This window comes from Cavia porcellus, unplaced genomic scaffold (genome assembly GCF_034190915.1).
Source record: "Cavia porcellus strain 051 isolate PalLab524CR breed Dunkin Hartley unplaced genomic scaffold, mCavPor4.1 scaffold_6, whole genome shotgun sequence".
Taxonomy (NCBI): Eukaryota; Metazoa; Chordata; class Mammalia; order Rodentia; family Caviidae; genus Cavia; species Cavia porcellus.
The window spans coordinates 64,528,656-64,542,864 of NW_026947489.1; positions in this window are offsets into that span (position 1 = coordinate 64,528,656).

The window sequence follows — 14,209 nt, forward strand, 5'->3', positions numbered from 1 at the left end:
ATTGAAAATCAATGATGGCTACCATAATGCCTTGTTATGTTCAAAGGATCTGCCTATACCATCAGACATAATAAAATCAAACAGAACAGAACAGAATAAAATCAATAAAAACAATGAAAGCAATACAGGGATTCAAAATAAGATAATAGGAAATCAACAAGGGCTACTATATATATCCTGATATCTTCAAAATAGCTCCCTGTCCCATCAGATATAATAAAATCAAACAAAACAGAACCATGAGAATGATACAGGGCTTCAAAACAAGATAATAAGAAATTAACAATGGCTACCACCTTCCCTTTTTAGACTTTTACAATATCTATTGTAAATTTTGGATCCCACTAACCCCTTCAGGTTTTTGTCATCCTGTTGTCTAGGGAAAAACCATGATGTTTACCCATGTGAGTCTGAACCATTTCACCCATGAGCATGACCTCCAGTTGCATCCATTTACCTAAAAGAGCCTTGAGGTTATCTTTCTCTATAGCTGAGTAGCTTTTGATGGTATAAAAATGCCACATCTTTCTTATCCATTCTGCAGTTGATGGGAAGCTAGCCCTGCTTTTTTCTGGTTCCCTATCACCTGGAGTAGTGTTTTCTCTCCTTTGACTTTCAGTCTATGAATTTCCTTTTGAGTTAAATGTTTCTTGTAAACTACATATTGATGGATCTTGTTTCTTGATCCACTCTGCCTGTGTTTCTTTTTATTGGTGAACTGAGGCCATCTACATTAATGGTTATGGCCAAATGCACTGGCTCAGCTCTGCCTTGCTACTTTCCTGCCATTGGCTCCCTACTTTTTCCCTCCATTCAGTTGTCTGCTCCACGTGGAATCCCCCTCTGGAGTCGTGGTCATTTTTATCTCTTTCTAGAATGTCCGTCAGTATTCTTTGTAGAGTTGTTTTGGTGGTCATGTATTCTTTCAGTCGTTTTTTGTCATGGAAATATCTCGTTTCTCCATTAATTTTGAAAGATAGTTTTGCAGGGTATAGTAATCTGGATTGGAAGATGTTTTCTTTCAGGACTTGAAATACTTCACTCCAAGCTCTTCTTGACTTGATGGTTTGTGTTGAGAAGTCTATTGTGATTCTGATGGGTTTTCCAAGTGAGCTATTTTTTTTCTCTAGTAGCTTCTAATATTTTGTTGTTGTGCTGAATTATTGGGATCATGATTATTATATGTCTGGGTATAGATTTATTTTGGTTAAGGCTGGTTGGAGTTCTATATGCCTCATTTATCTGCATGTCAGGTCCTTTTCCCATGCTTGGGAAGTTCTCTGCTATTGCTTCTGTAAGTAGTCTTTTTATGTCATTTGTATTGACCTCTGCTTTTTTTGCAGATATATATCATTCTTAAATTATTTTTCTTTGTATTGTCTTGCAGTCATTGAATGGTTATTCCCTAGTTCTTTGTCATTTTAAAGAGATCTTTCCTTTTGCAATCGCCAAATGCCAACCTGTTTCTTTTAAGCAGTTTCGCCAGCTTTCAATGGAGTTTTTCTTTTTCTTTTTTTTAAATTTTGCTTTAAAGAAAATAGAACCCAACAAAGCAAAACACAATAATGTTAATCAACTCAAAGCAATGAAGGTGATACAGAAATTTAAAATATGATGATAGGAAATCAATAATGACTACCATAATATCTTCTGCTATCTTCACAATAGTTCTCCATACCATTGGACATATCAAAATCAAACAAACAAAACAGAAAAAAACCAATCAAAATGTAACATCAAATAAAACAAAACAATAAATTGGAACAAAACAATACTGCCTATTGTTGTCTTTAAAATAGATGCTCAGGTTACCAGATGCAGGGATAAAACAAAACAGTAAAATGGAACAAAACATTGGATTCCGAAACAATATAGGAGGAAATCCCCACAGCTGAATCAATACACACTGCCCCCCCCCAAGTAGATGCCCAGACCCCAGCCCCAGGCCTGCAGAGCCGACCAAACAACACAAGCATCAAGCTATTCCCTTCCCCCAGCTGCTATCATCCCACCCCCAGTCCTCCAAACCAGTGTGTGTGGGGAATACCCTTCTGGTTTTTCAGCCTGTGCACTGGCTGGCTCACCGGAAGATGTGATTTCTCTTCTAGTTGAGGCTCCTACTAATCAGCACAGTGGGACTTGCTTCACGAGAATGTAGGGAGTCGTTGAAGCTGGAGACTGATCACATGTGTGGGGCTAAAGCAAGACTATCCCTGAAAACCCAGAGAGCCCAAAGCAAGCCACATAAACAAGCTTTCCCAGCCCCAAGAAGGCGAGGGGGCCAGGCCAGCCAAGCAAACAAGCTGGTAGGCAGCCCGGTTGAAACTGACATTCTTCTTTGGAATGTATAAATAAATGTGCTACAGTTGTTGAGCAGTTCCTTCTCTCCGGTCAGGAGAGTAAGGGCTCCCCCTGACCCATTTTGTCTCTTCTCTATGTTCTCATCCTCTCACTGTCCTTCCCCTGGGATCACCTAGAGCTGCAGGAGGCAGCAATGGGAAGGCATGGCTTCTTGTCTGCTGAGTCTGTCTGGCGGAGCCTGCTTCACAGGAAAGTGTGGTTTCTCTTCTGGCTGAGGCTCTTACCCATCAGCACGGCAGAGGCTTCAGTGCAGTTTTTAATTTCCTAGTTATATCTTTGAATCTGTTTCCCGCATTCTAAATCTTTCCTGTGTTGTTCATTCAAGGTTTCCATCACTGTCCTATGCGCCTCTATTTTTAAAATCCATGTCTTTAGATATGCTCAGAAGTTTTTCTTATGTTTTTTATTTCTTCTTTTACCTGAGATATTATTTCTGACCCGATTTCTTTTATAGCCTCATAAAATTGTTTCTTTACTTCAGATGTCAGTGCTTCAGAAACTTCAGGTGTGCAGCTTGCAGGCTCTTCCACGTCTACCTCTCCTCTGTGCAGACTGGAGGCCAGAGACTGCCTTTTTGTTCCTTTGTCTTGACATTTTCCTGGGTTCTACCAGACAAGCAGGTTGTGGCGTCCCAGTCACTTCCTATATTAGCCCCAATTTCTCAGAGGCATGACCGGCTTGCTCTCTGACCTATGCTGTCTGTGGGTACCTAATGGTGGCTGCGGGGTGTGCAGGGGCAGGGCTGGCTGCTGCTTCTCCCAGCCTGCACTGGTTACCCTGATCACACATTCTTAATCCCAGCATCGCACACTCCTGATTCAGCCACGTCTGAAAACAACCCTACAACCACATGAGGCTCTGAGGGGCCATCTAGACACAAGCCATAGCCACTTGGATATGTCAAGAGGCTAAAGTTTTCTCTCCTGTGCTTCTCTTTGGCTCTCCTCTCTTTAGATTTCCCTGTAGGCTTCCTTTTAAACAAGGTTGGAGGCATGTAATCCCACCACTTGTGTTTTCCAGTTATTGTGATTGGGTCTCACTCTGTTTATAAGCCTGTGTCCTGAGACGTGATTGTCACAAATGCTTTTTATTTGTATTCTGTTTTCCTTATAGAGTGAGCCAGGAAGGCCACAGGAAGCTACTTCATACAGCCCAAAATTTCCCTTTCCCCTGTGGAAGGGTTGGGTTGAATTTGGATATGTCCCCTCCCTGACATGGAAGACTAGGGTGGCCTGAGTTAGGTATTTTCTTTTCCACAAATCAGTTGGGCTCTAATAAAACCCCATTTGGTTGGGTTCTGACTTTTTTTTAGTGTATGTTTATATGTTTAATTCTCTGTGTCTGAAAAACTTCACTTAACATTATGGTCTCAATTTCTATCCAATTTTTTGCAAGTGACAAAACTTTATCTTAGGAAAGGTAAGATTAACATGATTGAATAGAATTCCATTGTGTAAATATGCAATATTGTTTGTCCATTCGTCTGGTGATGGGCATCTGGGCTGTTTCCAGAGCTTAGTTATTGTGAGTTGTACTGCTATAAACATGAATATGCATGTATCACCACAGCAGCTGTCTTTACCTCTGTCAGGAACATATCCAGGAGGGATATGGCTAAATCAAATGGAATATCTATTTTTAGAGGGTTTTTTTTTTTTTTTTTAGGAATTTCTATACTGGTTTCCATACTGTTCTTACTAGTTTGCATTCCTACCAACAGTATACAAGTGTCCCTTTCCCCCACAGATTGATCAATGTTTGTTGTTTTTTGTGTTGATGATACCCATTCTTTCTGGAGTTAGATGGAGTGTTTTGATTTGCATTTCTTCGGTATCTAAAGATGAATTTTTTTCATGTATTTATTATTCATTTGGGGTTTTTCCATTTAAGAAGTGTCTATTCTGTTCTTTATCCATGAAGAGAGAGAAAATGAACAGGAAAATAATTCAAAGAAATACTACCATTCTTCAAAAAATGATTGGGTCATTTGTTTTTTAAGTGTTAATTTTTTGAGTTCTTTATATACTCTAGGTGTTAATCCTCTATCAGAAGAGTGGCTGGTAAATATTTTTACCATTCTGTAAGTTGTCTCTTTGCTCTATTGATTGTTTTCTGGGCTGTACAGAAGCTTTTTAATTTGATGAAATTTCAACTTTTGATTCTTAGTATTGTTTTCTGCACTACTGGAATTCAAGGGGACTGAGGAAGTCTTTTCCTGTGGCTTCAATGGTTTCTTCTTTGTTATCTTCCAGTAATTTCACTGCTTTTATTTTAATATATAGGTCTTTGATGCATTTTGATTTGACTTTAGTACCAAATCAGAGAAATGGATCTAGCTTCAATCTTCTGCATGTGGATAACAAGTTTTCCCAGCACCATTTGTTAAGGAGACTATCTTTTTTCCAAAGTATTTTTTTGGCCCCTTTATAAAAAATCAGATGACTGGATGTGCATGGGGTTATTTCTACATCTTGGTTCTATTCTAATGGTCCACATGTTTCTTTTGGTTGCTAGTACCATGCTGTACTGGTTATTGTACTTTTGTAGTATAACTTGAAATCTGGGAATGTGATATACCCCACTTTGCTCTTTTTTGCTTAGGATTGCTTCAGCTATTCTGGGTCTCTTTTGCTTCTGTGTAAATTTTGAGCTTTTTCTCTCCTAGCTTAGTATAGATGTTGCTGATATTTTTTAAAAAGGGTTTGTGTTAAATCTATGGATTTCTTTTGATAATATGATCATTTTAACTATATTAATTCTGCCTTCCCAGGAAACAAAGATGTTTCCCCATTGTCTTACATCCTCTTCAATCTTCCTTCAGAGTTTTATAGTTTTCATCGTAAAGGTCTTGTTCTTCCTTAGGTTGATTAGTAGGTATGTAGTTTTTTTGAAGCTATCAGAAATAGAATTACTTTCCTAATTTCTCCCTCAGTAGGTTAATTAATGGTATACAGGAGTGTTATTGATGTTATTTTGAATCCTGTCTAGTCATTTTTATTTTTGCAATGTTATTTGCCTTTTTACCCTTGCGGATTGTAAGATCTTCTCTTTATCTCTAGTCTTCATAAGTTTGTCTATGATGTTTTTAGGTATGATTTTATTTTATTTTTGGGGGGGTCTTTTTTTCATTTTTATCAGTACCAGGGATCGAACTCACGACTGCCTGCTTGCAAGGCAGGTGCTTACGCTGCTGAGCTAAATCCCCAGCCCCTCTAGGTATGATTTTCTTTGCCCTTATCTTTTGTGGAGTTGGCTGAGCTTCTTAGGTCTTAAGGTATCTTTTGAATTAAATTTGGAACAGGTATCCTCCAATATTTCTTTGAATTGTTTTTCTGTTCATTTTTTCTCTCTTCACTTTTTGGTACTTTAGTTATGCCAGACCACTTGACTGTGTTGTACAGGACATTGAAGTTCTGCTCCTTGTTCCTCAGTGTTTGTGCTCCCTGCGTCTCAGCTGGGATAGTTTCCATTACTATGTTTCACACTCACTGACTTCAGTGTTTAATATGCTGTCAAGCTCATCCAGTAAGATTCTCACTTTATTAGTCAGTGTATTAAACTTTCTCTGTATGATTTATATGTATTATTCAGGTCTCTGAGTTCTACTTTTCCCCAGTTTTCAAATATCTTTTAAAATTCCCCATCTTTTTACCCATTATCTCCATCCTTTCCTGTGAAATCTTTAATACGTTTACGGTGCCATAGTTAATTTAAAGTTTTTGTCTGTCTTTTGCTTGTCCACATTTGCTTGTCTTAAGATCTCTTTTAATTGATTTTTTTGATTCAGGGTCTCACTATGTCATTCAGGCTGGACTTGAAATCACTTATGTAGCCTAAGCTGGCCTCCGTCTCACTGTGATTCTCCTGTCTCAGCCTCCCAAGTGCTGGGATCAAGGCGTGCACCACCACAACGTGTCAATTGATTTTTTGAAATTTTGAGTCTCATTTTCATGTTTGCTTGTTTTAATCTGATTTTTACTATATACTAAAAGACTCGGTCATCTTCCTCTGAAGAATGTTTACTTTATTCTGAAAGGCAGCTAAATTTATGCAGGATAACTAATCTGTGGCAGCTTGGTTCCCCACTTTGTTAGGATGCTCCTGGTTTGAGTTTCCTCTTCATCCTGTGATTTGGTCCTTATGTGTGAGAGGGATCCTTTCTGGGGTTTAAAAAAAAATGCCAGGTGTCTTTCCACTTTAGTGAGGCTTGAAGCCCAAACTGTTTTCCCAGCGTCAAGGGGCAACTGGACCTGTCCTAAGTCCACCTAGGACTTTCACAGAGCAGCTGGAGATACGTCTCAAGCATGCACAGTAGTTCAAGAGTCAGCCAAGGGTTTGAGCGATATTTGCCTATTTTGGGTATTTTCTCTCTTTTGTCATTTTCTGTTTTGTTTTTTTCTGAGACAGGGTCTCGCTATGGAGCTTATGCTGATCTTGAACTCACTCTGTAGTCCAGGCTGGCCTCAAACTCCCAGCAATCCTCCTGCCTCAGCCTCCTGAGTGCTGGGATTATGGGCGTGATCCACACTTGGCTTGATGCTCGATTTCTAAAGTCACTTACTCACTAAGGTTTACAAAGTAGTGATATTGTAATTCTATCACCCCGCATTCAATTACTAGACAGAGTTCTTTTAGAAGGAATGTCTCTATCTGCTATGAAATGTGTACACATGGGTGTATTTAAATCTCTATCGAATTTCTAAAATAGAATAAAATGTCAAATTTTATTTACTTACTGCTTAATATAACTTTATTCGAGAGACATTATGGCTTACCTTGGGACACAAAATAGGAGCCAAAAATAATATTCAAAAGGCCAATAAACTTGTAGGAACAAGTGCTCAACCTCAGTCATGAGGGAAATACAAATTAAAAGCACAATACAACACCACCAAATACTAAAGAGTCACCAGGGTGTAGAGAGCCGGAATGCTCACTGCGCTGCTAGTGGTAATGTAAATTGATATAGCCACGATGGAACACTGGGAACGCTAAAACTGGACACAGATAGCTCCTCTGCCCCAGCAGTATTCCTGGATATACATCGAACAGGAACACATTCACACTTCCTCAGGAGCTGTGCAAATTGTTTGTAGGTACACAATTCACAGTAGCTATAAAGCATAATCCACAGTCTAACATCCGCCCACCAGGTATATAGACGATTGTATATTTCACAAAGAAAATGAATAATTACGACACTGAAAACTTGGTGAATTTCACAGTATCGAGGAACAGGTGACGTTCATCAAGAGACAAGCTTGCAGGCAGGTTAGTGAGCTGGTGACTGGGTGGGCTTCAGGGGAGCATTTCTTGATGTTCTTTTTTGTCTGACTATGAGCTAATAGATACGCCCACTTTGTGAGACTCCATTGAGTTCTTAATTTATTACTAGCATACTTTTCTCAGTGTTGACTATATCTCGATAAAAAAAGTATTTAAAATACCGTATATAATGTTTTTGCCTTACTGCTTCCATACTTTATTAATCAGTGCTTGTTTTTATAAGGGCCAAAGGGCCGCTGGTAGAAAACCTTAAGGGACAGAGCTGCTAGACTGTGGCTCATTTTATCAAGCCCTCAGTGTTTGGAGATGAAATCAAATTAATTTGAGGCCACTGTAAAAATTAAATGCATGTAACCTATGAAAATGTTTGATTTGTTATTTTCATAACTGATCAGGCAAGCTAGCTGTTGAAAGGGAACCTTTGTAGCACAGGGATTTTGTTGAGTTTTTAGGTGGCTCCACGGTAACACGTTTGATAAACTTTTATCTTTAATGCGCCTTTCTGGAATACCAGTCTGACCTCAATCTGAACAAAGCCTCAGTTGTTGATGTTTGCAGGAGGTTAGCTTGTTCATTTTCCCAGCCTGTATGTTTATTATTGAATGTTAATCAGATTCATTATTAAAGATTTCATCTGCCACACAAATGCGTAATTGGCTATGTCTGGGTGGCTACCTTTTATCATGAGCAGATTGCTAAAACTGCTTTAAGCATCATTAGACCAAAATGGTGACCTTATTAAATTGTCCTTTGCTTGTTTTCCAAAAGATTAGGCCTTATTAGTATGCAAACACTATAAAGGATGCTCTCAGAGAAGGCTCATGAATTTCTCTTACAACAAATCTTATGCTGAAGGAAGTATGAAATAATTGTTAATTCATTTATGAAACTAGTTCCTTTTGTGCATATTGTAGCCGGCCATTCAGAAATTGGAAATTAAAAACAGTGCAAAACTGAGACACTTCTAAATTTGCACTGATCTATTTTATCATCTACTTTTATAGATGAAATAGCAGGAAGGGAAAGAAAGATTAAATATATTCCTTCAACATGAATGCTGATTTTCCTCTAAAAAGGCACCAGTAAGATATAGATAAACGGGAAAGAATCATGAAAGTATAATTTTAGTTGTTAAATCCACATTTTCACTCAACACATTTTTCTTAAAACCACACTTGATTGAGCTTCTTCACATATGACCCACAGAATTTTGTTTGTAAAGTATCCATCAATGGCTTAAACTTAGCAGAGGAATGATATATAATGTCACCTCTCTTATGCCATTTCTGTCATTGTGGTTAGGTAAGTTTGGAGGAGGAAAAGAAATGTGTGGAATTGGCTGTCATTTGCAATCTGACAATTTCAGCGTAATTGGTTTAAGTGGGACGTGCTTCCTACTGATCTCCGGGGTATCTTTGGTAATCTGTCTGCTCCTAAAGCTGAGACTTGGCCACAAATGAAGTTATTGCGGTCTTCGAAATGAAATCCTCATCCATTAAGGGTTCAGGTGGGCATAGCTTTGTAATCTGGTTTAGAAGTTTTGAGGAGGCAGATTTAGAAGGTTATCCTTCATCTTTCCTGACCTATGAGTTTTAGGGAAGGATATTTATGACTTTATATTTTATCTTGGAACTTAATCCTCTCAGATTTATTTATTATACATTACACGAGAGATAAGCTGTTGTTTGACTGGCATGGTGCTACTTTCCTTGAGATACAGTCTTTAGGAACACTCTGGAATGGACAGAGGGCGGATAAATGGATAACCCAAAGCACATCAATCAAAATGAATTGTATAGCCTCTTTGTTGTCCTCAACGTCTTTAAATTAGCCATGGCTGTAGCCACACCTGTCATTTCTGGTCCAGTTTTTTCTTCCTATTTGTTTTGTTTTGAGATAGGGCTTTACCATGTTGCCTGTGCTAGGTTTGAACTCTTGGGCTCAAGCCACTCTCCTGCCTCAGCCTCTGAAGTCACTGGGGCTACAGGCAAACAAAACTGTGTCTCGCTTCCACTTTTAGAAATTATTTTTCCTAAGCACAAACGCCCATCAGGTGTAGGTGGGGCTTGCATGCCCTGTGCACGAGTGTGGTCGCATCAATTTCAAGTGGAATTAGTGAGTTCTACTTCACCCTAGCTCAAGGATGTGGCAGAATATGCAGCATCAGTGTACTCTGTTTCAGTGTACCCTGAGTGTGTACGACTGTACATTTTCAAGCAGATATAAAATGTGTTCAAATTAAAGTGACTAAGCAGAGTTTGCCTATTAAAAAAAGAATTTCTTTGCAAAGCACTGACTTCTCTGACTTGTTAAAGTCAGCCAGTGGAGACTAACGCATGTTTATCTGAGGCATGAAGATTACAGGAAACGAAAATCTAGCAACACTACAAGGAAAAAGGAGAAACCTAATTATAGCAGCATCTAAGAGTTGAGTAACCGTGATGCATTTGAATATGATGACTACATAGAATCAGAAACTCTGGCCAGAATGTGGAAAGAAGTCAGTGAAGCTAAAGGGGGGACCTGTTGCTTAGCGTTAGCTATGTAAAATTGGCATAGTTCAGGGTTTTTTTTTTTAACGAATAGCAATTTTATATAGTTATGTCTAAGATCAATATGTTGATTTATATAGTAAGGTTCCATCAAGAGCTGCCTCTGTACTCCACCGAGGTGGAGATGCAGGTTAACACAGCCGAGACTGTGCTCAGAAACTGCAATCTCAGCACTCAGATGGCAGAGGCAGGGGGATCTCTGTGAGTTCAAGGTCACCCCGGGCTACATGGTGACACTTTTGCTTTCTTTTATCTTTAGAACCTATCAATGTGTTGCATTATTTTAATCATTAGTGCATCACATTATTCTTTACAACATCTTTTAAATCGTCTAGGACTTCGGTCGCCATACGTTAATATTCCTGTAGTAGCCATAGTTAATATTCCTGTTCAGCTTTAGAAAAAACCCTGGATGCGGGAGTTTAAAAACCAGGTGATCGCTTTGGATCTAACGCTGAGAACAGCTTGTGGAAGACTAATTCCATTACCCAAGGTTTCTGTGGCTCCAGAGGGTGGGGTGGGTATGTTCTCTTTTTAACAATAAATCCAAGCTCCACTTCTGCTGAACTTGTTCAGTTACCGATTACCCTTCCTTTACCTGTTCCCTGTCTTTTACTGTGCTGATCCCCGCTACAGCAGAGAACCTTGATCCTAAATAGTATTTTAAACGTAGGAGGGAAAAGGTGGGGGGGAGGGGGAAGGAGGGAAAAGAGAAGAAAGGAAAAATTTTAAAAGCCAAGTAAAAGAACCTTATTTTAAGGAATTCATGTACATATGGTTTGAAAAGAAGGACATTTAAATTGAAAGAATAGCTATTCTTTTTTAATTTTTATTTTAAAAAGATTAAGACAAAACAGGATATAACAACACAGATCAGAACAGAACAATGTAAGTAACACAGTATTTCACCACAAGACCACCCATAATTAACAGTAACTACCATAATGTCTCTTTATTTGAAATAGTTGACTGTAACTTCATATTCAATAGTATCAAACATAACAAAACAGTGTAAAACCATTCAAGAGAATGAAATCATTACAGGACTTTCAGAACCAAATAACAGAGAATGAACAATGGCTATTATATTTTCTCATTTTCCATAGAAAATTTGTTTATACTATCACACATAATAAAATCCAATAAGATGCAATATGATAGAACCAATGGAAACAGAAGAACAAAAGCATGGTAGGACTTCAAAGTAAGATGATACTAAATCAGCCCTGGCTATTATAATATCTTGTTTTCTTCAAAGTAGCTCTTCATATTATCACAGATAATAAAATCAAACAAACCGGGATATAACGATTCCAACTAGTGAATACAACCATTGTAAAGCTTCAAAGCAATGTAATGGAGAATCATCATTACCATAAACTCCTATGTTTTCTTATCATTTCTTACACGAGGGAGACTATACAGTATTCATACATGTGAGTTTGATTTATTTCACTTATGAATATGGTCTCAAGTAGTGTCCATTTATTTATAAATGTCTCAATGTGATCTTTCTTTATAGCTGAGTAGTACTCCATTGTATAAAAACACCGCATCTTTTTTATCCATTCCTCAGTTGATGGACACTTAAGCTGTTCGCAAGCCCTGGTTATTACAAATTGTACTGCTATAAACTGGGTGCACATATATCACTGTGGTATGATGTTTTCAGTTCTTCTGGGAATATGCCCAGAAGTGGAATAGCTGGGTCAAATGAGACTTCCAATCCCAGTTTTTTGAGAAATCTCCAGACTGACCTCCACAATGGTTGCACCAGTCTACACTCCCACCAGCAGTGCAGGAGAGTTCCTTTTTCCCCACAGCCTCTCCAGCATTTGTTGTTGGTGGTTTTCTTGATCCTGGCCAAAGAATAGACATTCTTTAAAGGTGCTTCACATACCCCAAAATTGCTAAGATTCCCTTCCCTTTTTCTTTCTTATCTTTTCTTCTACACTACCCTAATCACAAAATCCCTGCTTATTTCTAATATAGAACAGTTTAGCTGTCACTTGCTTCCTAGTGTCCAGCTACCCAATGTTCTCAAATCTCATTTTTTCCTTTTTGTTTTTTAACTTGGGATCAAACACAGGACCTCACATTTGCCAGGCAGGTGCTGTGCTGCTGAGGTAAATCCTTGGCCAGAATTTCACTTTTTATTCTCCAATGTCATATCAAAGTATTTCTTAAGCAAAAACAATTACCTCCCTAAAGGAAATTATTCTTTTAATAATAAAGACAATGATTTTGTCACTTTACTACAACAAAATTTGGGCAAATGTCTGAATTTCATTTTTTTCCTGTAAATTGGAGGTGTTCTATCTGGTTTGCCTGTGTCTCAAAATAGCATAAGGTTATATATGTACATATATGTGTATGTGACTGTACCCTAGCAGATTTAATAAATATATGAGATTGCGTCATGTAATACCTGAAGTTTTTTTTAAATTTTATTCAAAGAAAGACTAAACAAAACAGAAAATAGGTAGAAATAATACATATGTTCAGAGAAAAAAATAAACAATAATAAATCACTAGATGATGTTTACATATTGTTGTTTTACAAATAGTTGTTCAAGGTACAAGAGTGGAATATGTAAAGTGGGAATTCAAACAGCAAACAGTTCTGTTCAACTATCCATCAAAACTTAGTAACATGGTTGTCAATCCTATACACTTAAACATACATGCAGTTACCCATATCTTCACTTATGTTTAGATTCAACAGACTAAAGCAGGTTAAAATTATTCTGAACAAAGAATAATAGTATTGCTGGATTTCACATCATGACACTCCGTGATCAGCACTGGGTACGGTAGTGTCTTTTTTAAAAATTTAACTTAAAGAAAGACTAACCAAAACAGAAAATGGATAGAAATAATACATAATTTCAAAGAAAAAAAATAAACAGTAAGAAATCACTAGTTGATGATTACAGACTGTCTTCTTATAAATAGTTATTCAAGATACTAAAGTGGAGCATATAAAGTGGGGATTCAAACAGTGAGATTGCAACCAGTTCTGTTCAACTATCCAACAAAAACTTAGAAATATGGTTATCAATCCTATACACTTAAACATACATGCAGTTATCCACATCTTGAATTATGTTGAGATTGAATAAACCCAAGCAGGCTAATATCACTCTGAACAAAGAATAATACTATTGCTGGGTTTCACATTATGACACTCCAGGATCAGCACTCAGTATTTTAGTGTCTCTTTTTCTTCAAAGTATCTGTTCATTTCATCATGTGTCATAAGATCAATTCTCATAAACTGTTTATAGATTCTACACATGCATGAGTCTTAACATGTATTTCTATCCTTTCTATATTAGAGGGAGAAACAAAACAAAGCAAGGCAAAACAAAACATATTCCTATAAACACATGAAATGAAATAAACATATAAAACCATTGTACAAAGAGTTCTACCATGGTTCCTGTGTTGTCTCTTATTATCTCCAACAGAATTGGCTTTATCATCAGACATAGTATAACTGAATATGTCAGTGCATAAAAACACAACTTTGTATATAGTATAGAACTTCAAAAACCAGCAGTTATCAAACCAGAATGTGTATCGAAGTCATCTTCAGTGTAGTTGCCTATACTCTCAGACTTGATACTATCAATCATATCAGTTTTGAATAAAATTTTCTCTGCCTCATTTCTGTTATGCTCTTTTTTTGCCATCAGTGGTCTGCTTATCTTCTTCATTCTGTTTTCTGCTCCATGCAGTGAGGCCTCTCTGCCACTGTTCCTGGAATCCCATTACTTTTCTCTCTCTCTAGAATGCCTGGAGTATTCTCTGTAGAGTTGGATTGGGGTTGCGAATTTCCCAAGTTCCTCTTTGTCTTGGAAGCATCTTGTTTCTCCATTAATTTCTAGAGACAGTTTATCAGAGTATATCAATTTGGGATGGAGGTTATTTTCTTTCAGGGCTTGGAATATTTCACTCCAGGCTCTTCTTGACTTGATGGTTTGTGTCGAGAAGTCTGCCGTTATTCT